At 46.7% G+C, this 17,906-nt stretch overlaps 1 protein-coding gene across 7 annotated transcripts in view; it reads left to right on the top strand.

The window, feature by feature from the left end:
- The window catches only part of LOC140387540 (protein unc-13 homolog C-like), a 972,441-nt gene that overhangs the window by 351,499 nt on the left and 603,036 nt on the right, over positions 1–17,906 (top strand). The window contains exons 1-2 of one of the 7 annotated variants that reach the window (XM_072470774.1): positions 11,330–11,986; positions 12,140–12,177. The exons of 4 other annotated variants lie outside the window; for them this stretch is intronic. The gene's annotated coding sequence lies outside the window, so the exon portion shown is untranslated. Of the gene's footprint in view, positions 1–11,329; positions 11,987–12,137; positions 12,178–17,906 lie in introns of those variants that run through there. 2 more of the 7 variants (XM_072470776.1, XM_072470775.1) reach the window with 2 other exon arrangements.

Genomic DNA, 17,906 nt, shown 5'->3' with positions numbered 1-17,906 from the left:
GTTTTCTACATAACAATCAGCAAAAACAATCTTCACGAAATTGTGACTCCAATTATCTGGCTGATGGTAGCTGGTATAAGGTTCTTAAAAGGATATTTGATTCCAATGTTTATTTGAATGACTATCTGTTGCTGTTTCCCATCCACGCCGACAAATATTCCACACTGTCTAGATGATTTGATGATGTAAACCTTCATCTGAAGTCACTCGAACATTTCAACTGCAATTTATCATGTATAGACAGCTAGGAATCCTATTAATCCCAAATAAATGCTCAAGAGATTTCTGTTAAAAAAATACAGGTTACAAAGGAAATATTTCTTGCCTAAAGTAAACCTCCTTGAATGCCAGAAACACCCGGCATCCTTACTAACAGCAAAGGGGTTAAATTTGCACTATGGTGGGAATACAAAGCAGGCTGTAGCAGACTGTCTGCCCCTTGTGTATCTCACCTGATGTTCCTTCCAATTGAGGTCAATAGGAAGGAAAATTGAACGGGATATGTAACTAACAACCAATATTCTGCTGCCCATTTTGTATTGGCACCAAATTGAGTTTAATCACAGGATTCTTTTTCATAAATTCGGAAACCAATTCTGAAATGCCGCATTTAAAGGACAGCATGGATCCTAAACTAAAAACGGGAAAGGACACAACCAGCAAGTGGTAATTAACTAATGCCCAATGTGGGATTCAAATAGCTAGAAGTTGTTCGATGATGGGCGCAATTCTCGCAAAATAATTTCTAAGTTAATTTGTGACGGTTTTCAGGGAGTTTTGGCTCTGCTGGCGAGTTCCCCATCGCTATTCAGTTACACTTAAGGCACCTTTTTGGGCCCTGGGAAGTTTCTCACCAGCTCAGCCCACACTTCGAATTTTTTAATGCACTGGGGAGCTGAACTCAGAGATCTGGCCGCCATTTTGAAAGGGTGCTCCAATCTCTAAATGAGCTTGTGGGGCCCCCACACACCCCACACATGGGCAATGTCACCCCCCTACACATGTGGACACTACCTCGAACCCCCCAAGTGAGGTCACCCCGCTGTGGGGTCCCTGGAGGTCCCCCCTCTTCAGGACCCCCAAGCTCCCTTACAGCACCACCTCCCTTCTAGGACCCCCACCCATCACCCCCCCAACCTCCCGGAGGCCCACACTTACCTGCCCTGCATTACCTGACCCTTCAAAGCCTCCTCCACCCTTGTTTCATGGGCATGGCCCCCCTCACCCCCTGACCCCTGGCAGTGCCATCCTGCCACTTGGGCATTCTTGCACTGGCACCCAGGCAGTGCTCCTGCTGGCTTGGCAGTGCCATCCGGGCATCTTGGCAGTGCCAGTGTGGCAGAGTCAAGGTGCCAGCTGGGCAGTGCCAAGGTACCCGTGTTACAGAGGGAGGGCCAGGGGGCCATCCTGCACTTACCCTGACCACCCAGTGGTCTCTGATGGCCTTGGAGATCCGCCGGGTGCCGTTCCGCCTGGCTCATGTTTGTGTGGACCAGCACTGACCGGAGTCCGGCTGCAGCCTCCTGAGTGAGGCCAAAGAATTCAGGGAGGCCGTTGGATTCTGCGCAGGTAGGTCGTACGTAGGTTTAAGACCTACTTCCGTGAGCATCATTCGGTCCCGCCCATTTGAGGCAGGGCACCAACTCCGATATCCCTTGCGACTCCGGAGAATCTCGCGAGACGCGGAGCCTGACGGGAGGCTCGCGGGAGGGCTTTCACGAGATTCTTCGGCCACGTTGCACTCTCCCTTGACCGCAATGCAGCCAGAGAATCGCGCCCGACATCCTATCCACAGAATAGAGAGAAACAAGAACTAGTCACAGGGCAAACTGTTCTCTGAGTCTAAGGTTGATTGCTGTAGCTATGTGGTAAACCACTGTTGCACCTGTATTAGGTGATGTATGGTAGGACCTGTCCTACAGGTTCGCCGGTAGTCCCTGCCTGCTTGCTCCGCCCAGGAGGCGGGGTATAAATATGCATGTCCTCCAGCCAGCAGCCATTTCGCCAGCTGCTGTGGGAGGCCACACATCTGATAGCAATAAAGCCTCAGTTGGATTCTACTATTGTCTTTGTCCAATTGATCGTGCCTCAATTTATTGCTGTCAGATGTGTGGCCTCCCACAGCAGCTGGCGAAAATGATCGTGCCTCAAGCTATTATTGCAGTTCAGAGTAGACCTTTTGTGAAACTGCTTTAGCAAAGCTTGTTATCTCTTTGATCGCTTAGTCACTTCTGAAATGATGAGAAATGGGCAAAGTTTTTATGTAAGCTGTCATTATGCAATTCACAGTGACCTAAGTACTCAGTTGCAGTGCTCATATTCAATTACACACAATTTGCCAAACATGCTGCGTGGACTTTGTAGCGGTTCAGGGCATGTGGAGCTGTTTGGCCTTTCTTCTGGATTCTAGTCCGTTTTTGCCTTTTGAGGTGTGAGCTCAAGACATATGTGCACGAGCGAAGTTGATTATTGACATCCAGGGGCGGGATTCACCCCTACCCGGCGGGACGGGGGGTCCCGGCAGGACGGAGTGGTGTGAACCACTCCGCCGTCGGGTCACCCCAAAGGTGTGGAATCCTCCGCACCTTCAGGGGCTAGGCCGGCGGCGGAGTGGTTTGCGCCCCGCCGGCCGGCGTGGAAGGCCTTTGGCGCCGCGCCAGCAGGGGCAGAAGGGACTCCGCCAGCCGGTGGGGGTCCGCTCATGCGCGGAAGCGTCAGCGTCTGCTGATATCATCCCCGCACATGCGCAGGGGGGGTTCACCTTCGCGGCAGCCATCGCGTAGGCTTACACGGCCAACGCGTAGGAAAAGAGTGCCCCACGGCACAGGCCCGCCCGCTGATCGGTGGGCTCCGACCTGCGCTCGACCCTGCGTGGCCGGCAATGCTATCCAATGTTAATTGGTTCACTTAACGAGGTCTCATGGGCTTCTCACCAGCCAATTTGTTGGCACTGCGCTCACCAGGCCTCCACTAACCATGTCGAGCAGCACTTAAGCAGCTCTTGCTCAGCCAACCCCAGGCAGCTCGCAACAATGGCATCCAGGAGATCAACCCCATGATTCGGGGATGCAGACCTGGCCAGGCTCGTAGACACAGTGGATGCCATGAGGGATTTGCCTAAGGGTCCCGGAGGGTCAGCCACAGTGTAGCCAGCGCTGCCTGGGGTGAGGTAGCCATGGCTTGACATTCAAAGGGAGATCTCAGCAACGCTCCAGCAGATCCATAGCTGATTGGAGGAGTTCCAGAGGCTACGGGCGCAGGACATATCGCTGGTAATGCGTAGCACTCAAGCCAACACTGGGTGGTGACCTCAGTGGAGAGCCACAACATTGGCATCATGAGTGGAGGTGTCCAAGGTGTTGCACAGTCGGTGACGGCCATGGCTGAGAGTCTAGCCTCGCTGGGGTATGTGACCCAGTACCAGGCTGGCCTTGATGAGGTTCTGCAGGACATGTCCTGCTTTCAGATTGGAATGGCGAGGCACTGCAGAGCATATCCCAGTGATGGAGGAGCATCACTGAGGGCTCCTCCATCACTGGGATATGGTGCAGACCATGGGGAACCGCTAGGGCTGGCAGAGCCAGATGATGCAGGGGCAGCCGGGGCTCGAACCAGCTGCCCTTCTCTCCCAAGATGAACCTCTGGGCCCTATGGGCACCAACCGGGAGGAGGTGGCGCTGGGTGCCAACCCGGACCCATCCCATGGATTGGCGACGGTGGCCACCAGCTCCCCTGAGTTCCACCCCTCTGATGAGGCCGCGTCTCAAAGTCAGCACATGGGACAGGGCAACACGGCTGTACATGTGCCGCTGACAAGTGAGGTGGTGCCCTCATGCCCCGAGCCCCCAGAGGATGCCCGCCAGGGGCATCGAAGGCCACTGGCCATGTTAAGCAGCTCGCTGCCTCCACCTTTGATGTGCATCCTGGGGACACACCGAAACATAGCAGCAGAGCTAGGAAGGCAAAGTACATCGAGGATGACTGAGAGCACCGGGGGAGGGGCAGGGGGGGGATAGGTAGGAGGTGAGTGGGGGTGAAGGATTGGGGAGGCAACACCATCAGGAGGGTGGGGAATTGCTACGCACAATAAGCACCCTTGTGCAGAACCAGTATGATGCCTCTGTCACTTTCTTCTGTAATACGGGCTAACCTCAGAACCCTTTGCCCATCTCTCCAGGCATCCCCCCCATCCTCGTGGCACTCACCCACCCTCCGGCCATGGACATGTCTCCTGAGCTGTGTCCCACCCCCAGAGTGTTCGGATGTTGGCTGCTGTGTGTGTGGTGTTGCCTCATGCAGTGTTCAGGCACAGTGTCCAGGCATCAAGGTGTGATTGGGATGCTAGGCAATGACTCCCACATGTTACATGGCCCGCCTTGGAATCCACTTGGGTTGTATGAAGTGCTTACTTAACCATGATTGCCAATTCCCGCCTAGCAATAGCCTTCAGCCACACGGCCAGAGGCCTCGGCAGTCGATAGGGGTTATGGGTATAGGTGGGGCAGATGGACAGGGACAAGGGTTGACCCGGAATGGGTACACACGATCCAGGGGTTGGCATGGTGGTGCCATGCATGGTTGCTCCCTCGATTGCCCCTCCAGTGCCTCCCCCAACCCTCCCATGTTGGCCCATCCCTGCGGAGTGTCCCCCACCCTCAGCCAAGGGTCCCCGCACATCCTGCCGAGCACTTCGCAAACTGTTTGGCGCCTGGGGCAGTTCTCGTTTTCGGCCTCTGCCGCTATTCACTGGCCGCATTTCGCTCGAGCGATAGTGCATTGAGGCCGGAGAATCGCGCCCAATATGTCTGAGTAGGGAACCGGATATCTCTGATTTTATCAGGTACAGAGAGGAAGTTGAATGTGTGGAATTTTTTGTTTGGAATTTGGAAGGTGCAGGAGATCAAAGTTCACCGGAGCACTACCCATACTTATTTTAATAAAATGGATGGGGAGAATTGAGAAAGGTGTGGACCTCAATATGCTGACAAATCACTTCCAGTTCTGTATTGAAGTCATGTGGTGTCACATATGGTATGCAACCTGCATTTTTGGTGCATTAACGTTTCAACAAAAATGGGTTCATTCAAATGACGAATTGCAATTTTCTGTTTAACTTCTAATAGTGTTACTTTGTGACCACCTAAAATCTCTTTCTGAAAGTTTACAAGGTGTCTTGCGCGTAGAGGTTTACAGCATGGAAACAGGCCCTTCAGCCAAACTTGTCCATGCCGCCCAGTTTTTACCACTAAGCTAGTCCCAATTGCCCCCATTTGGCCCACATCCCTCTATATCCATCTTACTCATATAACTGCCTAAGTGCTTTTTAAAAGACAAAGTTGTACCCACCTCTACTACTGCCTCTGGCAGCTCGTTCCAGACACTCACCACCCTCTGTGTGTAAACATTGCCCCTCTGGACCCACATATTTTACCTTTAAATCTAAATCGTGTCCCGATGTAGAGCCAGCTCATCCATGAGCTGAGTGGTAATTAGCTTTGTGATAGGCCTAGTCAACTTTGCAAGATTGTCCATGATTCTACTTAAATTCCTGCCATTTGTTTTGGCAGCAGGTTTCTCCTTCACTTGTGTTTGGGTATGAAAAGGAGTCAGCCAGAGATGTGGCAGTTTCACTCCAAAGCCAGTATATTCATGAACAGTAACACAAAAAAAAAATCACCTTTTTTCTCATAATTGCCTCTATTTGGGCCTCAATGTTTTGCAAAAGCTAGCCGTACCCTGCCTCTCTCCTGTTCTTGCCTTATTGGACTGCTGCCAACCTTGCAAAATAAGTGGCTAGCAGTCAAGTGAGTCTTTTGCATCATTAACCTGTAATTCAGCATGATAACAATGTGATATGCATCTGGAATTTGATTGTGAAACATTAATCTGTGTTGCACCTTATTCCCTTTGGGGATGTTGGCAATGTTCAATAAACTACAGTGCAATTCATGCTGTGGTTTGAACTCATGCCAATACAACAATGGCTTCTGTTTCTGTTTAATGATTTACTAGAGCCTTCAGTGATACCTTAAAATCTGCTGTCTAAATTCCAACCATCATTGCATCAGAAATTGTTCCGAATTACTTGTTTGAGTTGGTCTGAAAACGTGAATCACTCTCGCTCATGCAAAGTATTATTTTGGTTTTGATTTTAAAGATTTTTTAATAATCTCCACTCTGGTTAAAGTGGAACTAAGTGTAACATTTATTAAAATAACACCGTACCGGTATTAGAAATAGCATTTGCGATGTCACAATGAAATGAATTGCACGCGCTTGCCCTTCAACCTCCTGTTCCTCACCTTGAACTTGTGTCCACTCATAACTGACCCTTCAACTAAAGGGAACTGCTGCTCCCCATCCACCCTGTACATGCCCCACATAATCTTGTAAACCTCAGCTGACCAACAGCCTCGCAGCCAATTGCACCAAAACTGAGGGATTGAGGAATACACCACCATTTATAAAGAGGGACACCAATCAAAGACACCTTTCTGTTTAGGGACGGATGGTAAGAGGAGAAGTTAGTGCTGTTTAAAGTAACTCCCCTCCGGTCCATAACAACAGCATAATTAGGCAGACAGAACTGCAATTGTATGATGATGTCATGACCTGTTGTATTGAGTTCACTGTGTGAAGGACTGTGTAAATACTTGACCGTCAGATTTTTATGAAAGGTGGAAGCAGAAATGAATAGAGGTTTCTTCTGATGCGGCAGGGATGAAAGTGTATCCCAACCAGATCTTGCATTGCTCTATTAACTTAGTGAATCATATCTGAAGGCTTATGTGTGCGCCTATGGTGATATAGTTGTATCAACATTACACACATAGAAAAAGCATGACCAGGCAGTTACAGTGCCTCTTATGTTGGAGTGAAATGGGGGTCCAAGGTAGTACAGTTAGAGATGGAAGACTGAAACTGAGAACACCCTTAATGTAGACTTGCTAATTTGATATCTGAGACAGACAATTGTGCATTACATGAGAGCATTGTTGGTTAACCTCCTGGGCTGGTGTGGCTCATCTATGGGGCCTGAGAGTGTAAAACAAACACTGGAGGCTGGTGAGCCACATAACTTGGTGGCGGGCACAGGGGCCCTAGCTAGATAAACTGCCCCACATAATATAATTGGCTTGCAATCCCTTCTAAAATAGATTACTTAATAAGCTATGCATTGTATAAACAATCAGTTCAGGCAACTGGGGTTGGACAGTAAATGCAGCCCAGCCAATGTGAGGAGCAATGTTTTTGAAAAAAACTACCTCTGCATGTGTATGTCCATGTCTTCAGCTATGTGTTGCCCACTGGTGCACTTACATCTACTTGTATACCCTCAGCGCTTTCCAGCCTGGGCTAGATCGGGGTGGTACATTTAATAGAAGAAAAACTTACATTCAGAAAGTGATTTTCACACCCTTTCCAAAGCAATTTGCAGCCAATTAAATATTTTTAAGTGTAGTCTCTTGTAACATACAGAAAAATGACAACCAATTTGTTCACAGTAATTGTTCATAAATGGTGATGAGACTAAAAAAAAGCAAAATGCTGTGGATGTTGGAAACCTTAAATTAGAGCAAGAATTACTAGAAATGTATGGTGATTGTCCCTTTCAGGGTAACACAGCAGAGTAAGAGTCACATTGCCAGAGATGCCCTCAAAGGGACAATCATCACAAAATGCTTAGCATGTCTGATAGCAACTGCTGGGGGTGGGGATGGGGCGGGGGGGGGGAGGTGGCGTTTGGGGGCGGGGGGGGGGGGGGGGGCGGAGAGCAGCACTCCTGAACTTTTACTGCACAAAAGTTGATAGGTTATGCTTCTGCTGTTGGTCAGATCACATCTAGAGCACTGTGTACTGAGTTGGTCTCCTTATTTATGGAAGTATGTAAATGTGTTGGAAGCAGTTCAAAAAGGTTTCCAAGGTTGATAATCTCCAAAGGTGGTTGCCTTTTGAGGAAAGGTTGGACAGGTCAGGCTTGTAACTACTGGAGTTTAGAAGAGTAAGAAGCGATTTGATTGAAACATATAAGACAGGGCAGCACGGTAGTATAGTGGTTAGCACAATTGCTTCACAGCTCTAGGGTCCCAGGTTCGATTCCTGGCTTGCATCACTATCTGTGCGGAGTCTGCAATTTCTCCCCGTGTGTGCATGGGTTTCCTCCGGGTGCTCCGGTTTCCTCCCACAGTCCAAAGATGTGCGGGTTAGGTGGATTGGCCATGCTAAATTGCCCTTAGTGTCCAAAATTGCCCTTAGCGTTGGGTGGGGTTACTGGGTTATGGGGATAGGGTGGAGGTGTGGGCTTGGCTAGGGTGCTCTTTCCAAGAGCCAGTGCGGACTTGATGGGCCGAATGGCCTCCTTTTGCACTGTAAATTCTATGATTCTAAGATCTTTAGGGGATGTGGAGAGGGTGTTTCCTCTTGTGAGAGAATCTAGAACCAGGATCACTGTTTAATAATAAGGGGTCACCCATTTATGACAGAGATTAGGAGAATTTTTTTTCTCAGAGTCTTTGGAAATCTCTCCCTCAAAAGGCAGTGGAAGCAGAGCCTTGGAATAGTTTTTATGGCAGAGGTAGACAGTTTCTTGATAAGCAAGGGGGTGAAAGGGTATCGGGAGGAGGCAAAAGTGTTGAGTTAATGTTACAATCGGATCAGCTATGATCTTATGAAATGACCGGACTGGGTTTAAGGGGCCGAGTGGCCTAATTCTGCTCCTAAACCTTACGCTCGTATCGTCAGTTCTGCAAGCGTAATCCTATGTTACGCGGTTAAATCTCTGGAGAGATGCTTAGATAAACAACAAATCCAACTAAAATTTTGAAAGCGCTACCACTGATCCAAGGTTGATACTTTGGCAGAATGTGTTCCGTATTGGGGAAAACCAAGGTTCCGTTTGTTGATGTGTCAGTAACATGGTTTGGACACTCCGAAACATAATGGGTTTGTTAATGTGCTCGATATTTGGCTGGCCAAAAATAAAGGAAATGTAGCATTATTATTTGTGGGAACAGGCCTACTTCTGTTCCTATGTTCCTAACACCAAGGCCTTCTGGTCTCAGTAGTAATTTTGCAGAGTATAATTGCCCTTTTACAATGGCAAACTTATGGCTGTTTTTGATATATATATATATAGTGTAACGGAAATAAGTCAAATTGATTACCTCTGTTGCGTTCTGTATCACACGTATAATAAAGCAAATGAAATTCGACTTTCTTTGCGTAATTATTTTTATTGCTTGGCAAAATTTTTATGTGGGCAATGTGTGATTCTCAATGCATGCAGATAAAATTATAGTAGCCCCCCAGTAGAATATTTCATTCTTCAAGGAATGATATTTCAACAGATCATATTTATTATGATGCTTTTTGCAACTTTTGTTGTTCAGCACAGCAGTTCACAAACTGTTTAAATTAGATAAGAGTTGAATAGTATTATGTAGTGTGCGGAACCATACGCAGCAAGTTATTTGCATTTGAATTTCTGCATCATATTCTTTCTTTGAAAAATGGAACAAAGTAAGCAGACAATTAATGATTAAGTACAACTGGTGTGAACCTATTTATGGCCTCTCCCAAGGTGACTTTGGGAAACCTGGACCATTAAGGTTATGGGGCGAAATTCTCCGACCCCCCGCCGCGTCGGAGAATCACCGGGGGCTGGCGTGAATCCCGCTCCCGCTGGTTGCCAAGTCTCCGGCACCAGATATTCGGCGGGGGCGGGAATCGCGCCGGTTGGCGGCCCCCCCCCCCCCCGCGCGATTCTCCAGCCCGATGGGCCGAGGTCCCGCCGCTAAAATGCCTGTCTCGCCGGCGTAGATTAAACCACCTACCTTACCGGCGGGACAAGGCGGCGCGGGCGGGCTCCGGGGTCCTGCAGGGGGGCGCGGGGCGATCTGGCCCCAGGGGGTGTCCCCACGGTGGCCTGGCTAGCGATCGGGGCCCACCGATCCGCAGGCGGGCCTGTGCTGTGGGGGCACTCTTTCCCTTCCGCCTCCGCCACGGTCTCCACCATGGCGGAGGCGGAAGAGACTCCCTCCACTGCGCATGCGCGGGGATGCCGTGAGTGGCCGCTGATGCTCCCGCGCATGCGCCGCCCGGAGATGTCATTTCCGCGCCAGCTGGCTGGGCATCAAAGGCCTTTTCCGCCAGCTGGCGGGGCGGAAATTAGTCCGGCGTGGGCCTAGCCCCTTAAGGTTGGGGCTCGGCCCCCAAAGATGCGGAGCAATCCGCACCTTTGGGGCGGCGCGATGCCCGTCTGATTTGCGCCGTTTTGGGCGCCAGTCGGCGGACATCGCGTCGTTTCCGGAGAATTTCGCCCAAGGTTACACTGGTTGTACAATGAAGAGTCAATATTGCTGGAAAAATAATGGTATTAACCATACATATTATTAGCAATGTGCAAAACAGCCAGCAATCCAGGAGTTGCCAGCCTCCAGAACCTGCTGGTCAATTTATGCCACCCCAGGTCAATGGGCCATTAAATGGTCCATCAAATTTTCTGTCCCACCCATGACGATTCCCCATGATGGGTAGGACTGGAAAATTTGCCCCCTTGTGTATTACTGCAGTGAAATTCTGCACCAAAATGATATATTTTAAAATTTGCCTAGACTGTCAATGTAGCCAATTGTAACATTTAAAATGACTACTTTATATTAATTGTCATTGTAAACCTACTCATTTGAATGTCACATAATAAAATCATATCAAGCAAAACATTCAAGGTGTTTCTGAGTGGAGAGTGAGAATTGGTCAAATTCTACACAAAGTTTTTTTTGAAGCCCAGCCTCTTCATAATTCCTTGTTCTTGATCTTTCCAAAACATACATTAGATATTCATTAAAAGAATCCATCTTAATTCTCCCAAACATAATTTTAAAATAGTTATGTTCAAATAATTATGTATAAGTGGATATTTCATTGGTGTATATTTTAATTACTTAATTATTGGTTTACAGCATTGTTGGAAAGAATCTTCAAGCTGTGATTATCTTCCAGAATTATACTGGTGTTATTAAGCTGTATCTTGTGATGATTCTTTAATTGTTTATATTGGTCACATAGTTGAGCCAAAATTATACTGGGAATAAAGTACAAGAATGTTTAACATTATTAAAATCTGTTTTAACATCCATCAGATCAGTTAACATAGTGATCGTGTGTCGCACGCTGTACCCTACTGTAGGAAATGGTTATGTAGCTGTTACAATAGGTCACGTTGAGCTGATAAATGAAAGGTCAGGAACACAACCCTGGCAAACAGATTTCCTCACCAAGCCTGAGAGAGAGAGCTTTGCACTGTTATCAGTATTGCAGCGAGCAATGCATCTGCTGTCGGCTGTAGGTCTGTGACAACATTGCATGTGTAATATCTGTGTGCAGGGTTTGTTTTTCTTCTGTGGCGGTGAGCTCATTTCACACTGTCTCTAAGCAGGAAGACACGTTACTACAGGGGAGAATGTGGGCAGAAGACTATAAAGCTGTGGCACAAGGAAGGTTGCTGTGTGAAGTTGAAGCTGATGCACGCGATGATAGGATTGTCAGTCCGCTGGGGTTGTTGAAAGCTGGACCAATTCAATAGTTGTCAGGGACACTGACACTTAATCCCATGCTGAAGCTACGCCAAGGAAGCAAGAAAGGAACCGGAGAGAAGGGCTGTGCTTCAGGTGATGTTTGGGAATAGCGGCAGCAATTTACTACATGTACCAAGTTGTAAAGATGCAGTTAATGCTGCTTAGGGAAACCACTGGAATTTAGAGGAACAGATAACATTGCAGGGTACCAGTATGCCTGATCGCACTTGAGTTGAAGCAATGTGGATAATCTGTTACCGTCTATTGTAGCAGTTCCTTTTCTCATTAAGCATGGGAGACCAAATGTGTGCTCTTTGCTTTGAATTTCTGCACTGAAGGGAAAAAAATCACATATATTCCTTTGTTTGCTGGGCAGTTTATTTCATGACAGCAATTCTGGAAATACACAGGTATGCTTCTTTCAGTTTATTATGCATCCGAAATGTGCAAATTACTTTATTTTAGATTTACTACTCTTAAATGCTTCAAATTATCTGCTTGACACTTAACTTAATACTGTTATAGATGCTTAGTCTTGTCTTTTGTTCTGCTTAAATCAAGAGGAGCATCAACTGTTGTACCAAAATCGTGGATTGTTAATGTAAGTAAATCTCATTTGATATCTCGGGGCTTTGTAATTCATGTATATTACAGTTCTAGTGTCTGGGGTATAAGAATGTAGTTCAGTTCCTGGCTGAAGAACCCATTAATTCCTTTATCGCCACCATGTTGGTGTTTTTTTTTTTGCTGTGTAATACAGCAATTTTTTGTCAATTCACAAATAGGCATAAAAATGCCGTGTTACATCTGCTTTTGTGCAATCCCGTGCCCTGATTAATCTTTCAGCATGAACAGCCAGCAATACGAACAGGCAGCCTGCTTAAAATGTATGCTGTTTTTTTTTACTACTACAAGGATAGCCCGACAAATGTTCATCCAGTTAGTACCTGTTCTTTCAGCTTAGCATTGGCTTCTTATTTGAACATCTGAAATCATTTTAATTACCAGTAGCTCTGCCATTCTTAAGCCATTCTTTAAAGAAAGCTTAAAGAGGCGCAAGCTGCCACGTGAGCTATACCATGAACACCAAGACACAGCATCATGATTCCTCAAATCGTTATGCAAAATAACACATTCACTTTATGCCTACGTTGCTTGCCATGGAGTTGTTAAGAATAGAAATCTGGCATTCAGCGAAGTCGATATTTGGACTATTAAGTCTGCACAGACAAGGAATACCACAGTCATGTCACTCATATTATTTGAGCAAGCACAATGATAAATTTCATGACTTCATAAGATTTTTAAACAGGATGAGTGCAGAGACTTTCTCCAGTTGATGGACTTTCCACCGTTTAATGGGGCAATAACAACTTAGTGGGGGAGTTTCCAAGCAACCTTAGAACTTGGTTATAATGCTGCTGTATTAACTGCTGGGGAAAGTTCCTACTGCAGTAGATGTTATATGCAACTTTGGCAGAGTGACTAAGATATTAGTTTACCATTTCTACCCCCCCCCCCCCCCCCACACTCACTACACCCCCCAACAAAATGTGCTTTTAGACCAAATCGGGTCAGCCTCAGCTGATGATGGGATGATGTCACTATCGCAACAATCTTGTTGTGGGTTACTTTCTTAACTTGGTGGCGAGAGAACTTGCCAGCTGAAAAAGCCATTCCAAGACAGTATTCCTTCGGTTCATTGAATGTTAACATGGTGAAGTACATCAAATTAATGAGTCATGGGTTCAAATCATTGTAAGAATAAAGCTTCCGTGTTGAATTGTCGTATTCAGCACTGTGACAGAATGGATCGCTCATCCCCATAAAACTGGGCAATTCCTATTCCTTCAAAATCAATGGAATGAACATCAGGCGCATTCTAGAAAGAGGCAGGTGATTGGCTCCATGAGCGAAAAGGCCAGGTCACCAAAGATGAAAATCTAGCCCACTGCACTTTCGGAGTTTTTAACTGGTCAAAGAAGGTAAGGCAGGAAATTGTTAGGCAAAGTGTGCAGGATTTACTTTACGTTTGCTTCATATACTTTCAAATAGCGTTAGTTTCTGCTCTGACTTAAATCACATAGTTTATCATGGAAGTATGAGAGTTCAAATTCAATGTGCAGTGTTTGAATCATTCATGTTGAGAGCAAAACAATTCCAGTTTCAATAGCTTGCAGTTTCAGTGACAAAAGCTCCAGCAGCTGCTCAGATAGCAAGCCATTTCTTGGAGGTTTTGGGTACACTCAGATGTTGGCTTGTGAAAGAGAGCCATTTTAACCATTCTTATCCCGCTACTTATTGTCGTTGGGAATCTTCTTTCTATGCAGTTTACTTCAACTGGGAATGTGATTATATTTGAAGAGGTTGAAGGCATCAAATGAATTTGGCATAGAGTGTCATTCTGTTCTTGGTTGGCAGAAAGCATGATTGGAACAAGACACAGTTGAATGGCTCCACAAAGTTTGGTTCAATAGGGCTGGTAGTCTTAGTAACAAAATAGTGTCCCTGCCATTTCCGCCAACATCTGGAGTGACCTGCAGCCACGTGTCATCTTGGCGAGGGTGCTAACATGATTATTCTGTGTACACCCCAGAAGAATGCAGAGTTGCCCGGTATGATGCCATCCAGCATCATATCCAGTCTGATTTAATGCCAGACGTACCATTTTGGACCTCGCCGCACTTATTAACACTCAATATAAACAGCTGAGGATGTGTCCAGCAGCACAATTTAACGGGAGAAACTAAAAGTTGCGGATTAGTTGCCGAGCACTTTCTGCTGACTCTGAGCTTGTGGAAGTGCTGGATGCTTTGAGATGTATATAATGAAGTCTGCAGAGATCGGTGCAGCTCGTGTGAAGGATTTCTTGTGACTCCAGGGCTTTGAGCGAACCAGCACTACCCCCCCCTCCCCACCCCCCGCCAGATATTATAAAACCAGATATTAGCGGAAAGAGGAGAAGGTAGGTGAGGAGGACTCTCAGAAGGCCTTAGCCACCGAGGCTCTCAGAGCATTTCTACCTCCAGCTAAGTCAGGAGCAGTATGTTAGACAGCTATGATTTGCTATTGAAGTAGCCACAGAACTCTGTCACATTTTGGAAGCAGATCTGCAGCTTCTGAACAGGACTAACATTGTGCAATTCACTGTCCATTGCTGCATTAAAGCATGATGGAGGTTTTTGTATTTCAGGAAAGGGACTTTATCAACTTCTCTCCAAGCAGAAGTAGGAAGAACATACACACGGTTACTGCCCTGTATGGCACACAGTGCCGGCAACTGGATACATGTGGCTTTGCGGGTGTGCATGGCAATAGTGAGATATACCGAAACTGCAAAGTCTACCACGTGGTGAATGTGCAGTTGGTGTGTGACCATGTTCAGTACATTTTGCTGGTGAATGCCCCCTATCCTGGCAGTAGTCATCATGCACTGCTCTGATATTCCAGCAATCTTCCAGCTACCACATCAGACCAGAGAGAGAGGTTGCTGAGTGGCAATGGCTAGCCACTCTACATCTGGCTAATGATTCCCCTCCATATCCCATCTGCCAGAAGTATGCAAACCTTGCTGCCACGATCAGATAGTTGGGAGCTGAAGCAAAGCTGTCCCTGCCGTTTAGGAGGAGCCTGCCAGTACTCATTTGATCAGGTGCTCCAATGCCTGATGCTCTGCTGTAACCTCTACAACCTGGCTGTTATAAGGCCAATTATCACAATGATTCTGTGAAACTTCAGGAGGAGGGTGAGGAAGGGAGGAGGTTGCCAGCACAACCACATCCAGTATGGGCTATCTGTAAGACATCATCCGACTCTGGTTCCTCTGAATGATACATCAGACCTCATTGGTCAACAGTTCCGACTCATATAGACCAACACAGCATCCTTTTGGCCACAACATTGAAATAAACAACAGAACCCTTTCATACCAAATTCATCCAACAAAACAATACCTTGCACAAAACTCAACAAATTCAATCCTTTTGTGGCTGTCTTGTGGGCAGCTTTGCCTTGTCCAATGTTCCTATGCAGTGCTACCCCAACTGCTACAGCATGGCTAGTAGAAGATCTTACACTGGAGAAGACTGTAGATGGCATCGCAGGATACCCTGAAGCAACTTTGGGTCTAGAAAGCCAGGCTTCGGTTTGCACTATCATGGCATTTTCAGCAGCAGCTGAGCTGGCTGACAGGCAATCGCAAGAGTATTGATGAAGCGTCAGGGTGGGATGACCAATGCCATCATCCTCGGAGAAGGCCGCAGATTTGTGCTACACATCCACTGCCACTCCCTATGGGCGGTGCCTCAGTTATTCAGATAATCTGTTGGAGCTTAGATTGTTGGACTGCTTTGAGAGCCTGCAAGTGCTGATATCCGCACCCATAATGGTAACAGTTTGAGCCTGTGTGGCACCAACCTGAGATCTCATGACCTCAGTCTGTACTTCCACTGCAGTGCTCTGATGTTACGTAACCCTGCCTCTGCTGCAGTGGAGGTGTTGGCCATCAGATACTGCATGATGGTTGTGCATACAAATGTTTATACGTTGTTGGCCACCATTTCTCCATGTTGGAAGGGATGGCCACAAAGCTCTGTGTCAAACCTGTGGCATAATGGAGCCAGACTCCTCCATGCTCCTTGGCAGCATTAGCAGATTTTCTGGCAGGTCTTCTAGACCACCCACCATTTCTGTCTGCATGCCCATTGGCCTTTCCCTTTACAAAAGCAAAATATGCGATGAAAATCTAAAATAACAAACAGAAAATGCCACTCTATTGAAGTCCACATCTGACTCCTCTGCAGTAGAACTCATGCGTGATCTCACCATCCACTGTGGCAGCTTTTCAAACCTTTTCCCCCGCATTGGCTGCACCTCCTCATGCCCATGCTCACCATGTACAGACCCTGCCTCTACATTACCCTCCAGAGTACGTGCAGTGCCGGCATCTCCACTGATGCTTGTGATTGTCAGATCAAGTAACACTTTCTTTGCTCTCAGTCTCTTTTTCGTCTGTGCTTTCAGCCTCCTGTAACATTGCCTGCCCAGATGGAACTTTTTGGGTATTTGAAAGCATAAAAGCACAAGGGCAGGGTCATGATGAGGAAAGGGCGGAAGCGAGAGGTTACACTATCCACATAATGTCAATCATAACAAATTGCAGGCTGAGGGAGAAGTAGGATTTGAGATGGTAGGTTAGGCAGGGAAATACCATCATCCTAGATAGTTTCAGCTGGTCCACTGACTGTGGCCTCAGTGGCTACTGCTCCAGTGATGATCAGCAGCATCTCCTCCATGGGGATGTAGCAGTGCCTGTGCTCTGTTGGTTAGCTCTTGTTGCCACCTATAATGGGCCACTTTGTCCAGCAAGAAAGAGGGAAGTGTGTCATTGAATGTGTTGCCAAGTGTTTGGGTGTTGTGCCTGTTGCATTTGATTAGCTGGCAGTGTTTGCAAGCTATGCGATATGCAGACAATCTGTAAGTGAATCCCAGTGTCTTCTATGGGCAAGTAAATAGTAAAAGGATGGTATGAGGAGGAATAGGGCCAAATTGTGATAAAATGGGGATTTATACATGAGGCAGAGGGTGTAGCCCTGAGGTGCCAAATTGATACTTTGCATCTGTCATTACCAAGGAAGAAGATTCTACCAAGGCTAGAGTGAAAGAGAAGGTAATTCAGAAAATAATAAGAAGGAGGTATTGGGTAGACTGTCTGTACTTAAATTTGGTAAGGCACAAGGACTGGTGCAATGCACCAAAGGATACTGAGGGGAAGTGCAAGTGGAAATTGCGGAGGCACTGGACATAATTTTTCGGTCTTCCTGAGAATTGGGTGGTACCAGAGGTCTGGAGAATTGCAAATGTTACACCCTTGTACAGAAAATGGTGTAAAGTCAAGCAGAGCAACTACAGGTCAGTTTGCTTAACTTGTGTGGTGGAGAAATTTCTACAGACAATAATCCAGGACAAAGTTAATAGTCATATGGATACATGCAGGTTAATGAAGGAAGGCCAGCATGTATTTCTTCAGGGAAAATAATGTTCAACAAACTTGATGGAGCTTTGTGATTAGGTGACAGTGAAGGTTGATGAAGGCAATGCTGTTGATGTAGTGTACATGGATTTCCAAAAGGCCATGTAGTGCCACACAACTGACTTAATTGTGTGTAAAGTTATAGCTCATGGAATAAAAGACAGTTAGCAATATGGATACAGAATTGTATGAGTGGCAGAAAACAAAGAGTAGTGATTCATGGATGTTTTTTTGGCTGCAAGGAGATTTCTAGTGGAGTTCCCTGCTGAAGGGATCCTTTCACTTTCTGAGATATATTC

This window comes from Scyliorhinus torazame, chromosome 12 (assembly GCF_047496885.1).
Source record: "Scyliorhinus torazame isolate Kashiwa2021f chromosome 12, sScyTor2.1, whole genome shotgun sequence".
Classification (NCBI taxonomy): Eukaryota; Metazoa; Chordata; class Chondrichthyes; order Carcharhiniformes; family Scyliorhinidae; genus Scyliorhinus; species Scyliorhinus torazame.
The sequence above is the reverse complement of the archived record's forward strand: the minus strand, read 5'-3'. Positions and strand labels throughout refer to the sequence as shown.